This window comes from Ovis aries, chromosome 5, assembly GCF_016772045.2.
Source record: "Ovis aries strain OAR_USU_Benz2616 breed Rambouillet chromosome 5, ARS-UI_Ramb_v3.0, whole genome shotgun sequence".
NCBI classification, from domain to species: Eukaryota; Metazoa; Chordata; class Mammalia; order Artiodactyla; family Bovidae; genus Ovis; species Ovis aries.
Window position 1 is genome coordinate 17,189,008 of NC_056058.1, and position 4,126 is coordinate 17,193,133.

Here is a 4,126-nt window from a genome sequence, read left to right on the forward strand (position 1 = left end):
ACGGGTGATGGCTCATCTTTGTAGGTACATGTGGCCCCCGTGCTTTTGTGTCTGATGAATGTGACAGGGTTTCATACATTAGCATCTCAACTGAATACTTATTAGATGCTAGCACGGAGCTGGGCATAGGGGGGCTACAAAGATGAAACTTGTGTGATTAACTGGGGTTCCCCCCTAAAAGTTTGGTGTGTTTTTGTTTGTTTTTTTGTGCCATTCCACAGAATATGGAATCTTATTTCCCAGACAAGGGATTGAACCCACATCCCCTGCAGTAAAAGCGTGGGATATTAACCACTGGACCACCAGGGAAGTCCCCAGACTAGTGGGGCTTTTCTTTTTTTAATCAAAGGAAAGATTCCCCTAAATAAGAATCAATGGGGAAGCTGCTCAAAATGCAGATTCCTTGAACTACCCCACCCCTGGCTTACTGAAACTGAGAGGATCCTGGGAAGGTGAGTTTCCTAGGGGAATCATCCTCATATTAAAATTGGAGAATTCAAGCAAGAAGTGATAGTTGGCAGGCTAGTTGTTGAATATACCTGGTGGGAAATGATAGGCTATTACTCTCAGCAAGGAGGGGCAAGATCATGCAAGTCATGTGAGGATATTTGAATCTTATCCTGCAGGTGATGGGAGTCTTGAAAGAGTTAAAGCAAGGGTGGGACATGGTCAGATATGCGATCTAGAAAGACCCCTCACTGTGTGTGGGGAATAAAGTGGCTGTGTGTGTGTTTTGAGAGAAGAAGGAAGAGACTATGAGATGACCAAGTAGTGATGGAGGTAGGGGGCTGGAGAAGAGGACAGATATGATGAGAATGACTTTCCCTGGGGAATATGGGAGAGGGTGGGTCTCTGGGATGTGGAGAGCCTGCCACGTGATGGGGGCCTGGAGGGAGGGGCAAGTTTGGAGTTGGGTGGATTGGGCATTCAGCTTGACATTACTAATTTGGAGTGATGGAGAGACACTCAGGGATAGGTATTCATAGGAATACAAAGGCAGAACCTCCTCTTTCACTAGGGTCCCTAAAGGGCAGTCTCTGTGTGCCTTTCATATCTGAAAGCTCTCCCATTCCCAGAGAAGAATTCTAAATATACCAGAAAGTCTCTCACAATTAGCCTTAACCCAGATATTGAACTCTCTCTCCCCTCCCCATTCATGAAGAGCCTCTGGCATTTAGATATCTCGTAATCCTATTTTCTCTGCTTGTTAATGGACCCACTGAGGCAGTACTCCTGGGAAAGAGAAAGATTTCATTCGTCTGGGGCTGAGGAGGGAGACGAGGTTGCCAGAGCTAATGAGGAATCAATGCCTTGTAATTGCTAATTAAACGAGCCTGGCTCTCTCCTGGGGCTATTAGTTGGCTGGCTGGCCCTTGAGTGTCCACAAATTTAATTATTCTTCCCAATAAACACCTGCTGCAACCATCACCCTCTGGTATTTCTTCAAGGGGAGACCAGAGAGAAGTGGGGTCTTCATGTATGTTCCAAAACTATCAATTCATTTATTGATGGGTATTGGTTTATTCCCAGATGCCTTTGTTGAGTCAACAGATGTGTTTATTGAGCACCTGCTGTGTACCAGGCCCTGGACTGGGTACCAGGGACACAGCACTGAACAAACAAGCACAGTCTCTGCCCTCATGGAGCTCACAGTGTCGTTGGGAGACAGTTCTGTAAATAGCTAGCACAAAAACAATTAGACCAAGTGCCAGTGGGAGCTTCCCCAGGTCTGCGAGAATGTATAATGTAGACTGGACATAGGCAATGGTCAGGCAACAAAGAAAGATTCCCTTGATGAAATGAGGCTTGGATGAAGAGGCAGAATGAGCCCTGGGGCACTCTGGGTGGCAGGGGAGGCACAGAGCAAAGGTGAAGGCTGTTCTGAGACTGAACTGAGTTCAATATGACTTAACTGGGGGGTCAGAGAGAACTGGGGGTGAGCTTCAGTGATGCCACAACCCACCTACCAGACACAAGTTTGTACGTGTTCCTGTAATTGGTCTACGGAACTGATGGTAGGGTTGGGGAGGAAAAAAATCACTCCTCAGAACTTTTATTGAGAAGTCTCTGTAAAACCCTAACCTAGGGAGGCCTTCAAATGCCATTCCATCGTTGATCCCCCAGGGAGGTGTAATGAGAGGGTTAAGAGCCCTGAGCTCAGTCAGGTGTTTTGCATTTCCAGGCCTGTGGGTGCATCTGAGGGACATGGCCAACAGCATATATCGCCATATGTTCTTGGGGTGGATGCCCCCTATATTGTTCCCTCCCCTGCCCTTGTTTCATGGTATTAGTCAGCCCAACCCCTGGGTGGAAGTGATTCCTCCCTGAGTCCCCACCCCCAACACTTCCTTGTTCATCTTGGGAGGAGGTCGATGGGAGTCCACGCTGTGAGGAAGCTGTGACTTGTTGTCATAGTATATCAGAACAACAAAATCACTAGTCTTCCACACAGCACTAGACCACAACCGCTCCAGTCTTCTTCGCCACCGTCTGCCCCATGTCTTTGATCCCCACCGAGTTATCTCCCCTCACCTGAGCTAAGCCATGACACCTGTTATCCACTGTCTCCTGGTGTGCATTTCTGGTCCTCCTGGAGAGAGGCAGGGTCTGATCCCCAAAGGCCCAACTCCCAGCCAACTATGTTGGAAACATGGAATTTGGAGTTGGGAAGCTGTGGGGTTGACTTGCAGCTTCACTCTTGGGCTTGTTACATCCTTTCCCCTCTTTGGGTCTCAGTTTCTTCAACTGTCACCTGAGTGTAACAAAAACTCATGTCCCAGGGCCAAAGAAGGCAAGATATAATGTACGTAAAATGCTTGGCACTATGCTTCTCACAGAAGTCTGGAAAGAGGACACTAATGCCATGTTGGCAGGCGCCTGCCCCCCCCCCCCCCACACCGTACTACCGATTGGCCATCTCACCTGTTGTAAATTAGATTTGTGTGTGTGTGTACTTTTATCTCACCTCCTTGTCTGAAAAATAATTCGTTGAGAGATTCATTAAATGAAGAACAAGTCTCCAGAAACGTCAGACACTTCAGACCACCCTCTATACCACCCCCCGCCCCACGCCGCCCGCCCCCCACCCCCACCCCGCCCCTCCTCCTTGTGAGTACGAGGGCTTCCCGGTACCAGGGAAGCTATCCAGCCTCTTGGTCCTGAAATGAAGTCGGCCCCGAAATCCCTAGGAGCTGTCCGGAGCTCTGGTGCTGAAGCAGGTTGTGGCTCGCTTCCTGGACCCCGAGCGGCGCTGTCCGGAGTCTCGGTGCTGAAATAAATAGCAATTTCCTTCCGTGGTGAAGAAACTTGATTTGCTTTCCTCTCCTCCCCAGGTCACTCCAATCCCCTCTGTTCTCCCTCTTGGGAACCAGTTTTTTCCCCTCCACTCCTTCCAGGCGCGCTTTCCGGCGGTAGGTAGGGGAGACACGGAGAGGTCTTAACTAGGACTTATGCCTGCACCCCACCTCGTGGCATGATTCCAGAACTTACCTCTCAGATAGCGCGGCTGGCCTCTGCTTTCCAGACCGTCAAACTTCACAGTCTTCGTCGCCTATTAGGAAAATGCCCATGCCCTGACCTGCAAACCAGCCCCATTCACAGGAACCCGGGTCCCTCAGACCACCCCCTCCCCCCACGCAGCTTCGTCCAGCCCTGTGTGCCTCACCTGCTTTCAGTCCTGTAAGCAGTTGCAGGTGTCCAGTGGCTGCCTAGGCGGGGGACCTGCGCTTTTATGAGCTTCAGGAAAGGCGGGGCGCCGGGAACCTGGGGGAGGGGCTTCGCCAACCTGCCAATGGGACTCCGCCTCGAATGCAACTCCGAAGATTACCTCATAGGTTGTGGCCTCGGCTTCAGAATAAGAGTCTGGCATCTGCCCAAAACCTGGGTTAGAGGTTTTCAGGAGGGGGAAGGGGCACTCATTGTGTTCCCCAGGGTCTTCCCCCAGGGCCCAACCCCCTCCTAGGTCTCTGAACTCTCTGTCAGCTCAGGAGCCCTGGTCTGTATCTGCTTCTCCCCATCCCCAGCTTGTGCTATTGCTGAATCAGGAGAGAGAAAACTAGTGCACAGTGCAGAACATTTAAGTCCAGTTCCAGATAAGGAAACTGCAGTCTGTGGGACTAGAGGGCTC

The 4,126-nt window shown here is 50.5% G+C and overlaps 1 long non-coding RNA gene across 1 annotated transcript; it reads right to left on the reverse strand.

The window, feature by feature from the left end:
• Positions 1-3,105: 3,105 nt before the first annotated feature.
• LOC105609843 (uncharacterized) lies at positions 3,106-3,701 on the reverse strand. The gene is made up of 3 exons (XR_001040316.5): positions 3,665-3,701; positions 3,490-3,550; positions 3,106-3,268 (listed from the first exon to the last, which is right to left on the reverse strand). It is a non-coding gene; the product is annotated as an uncharacterized LOC105609843 (long non-coding RNA).
• Positions 3,702-4,126: the final 425 nt, after the last annotated feature.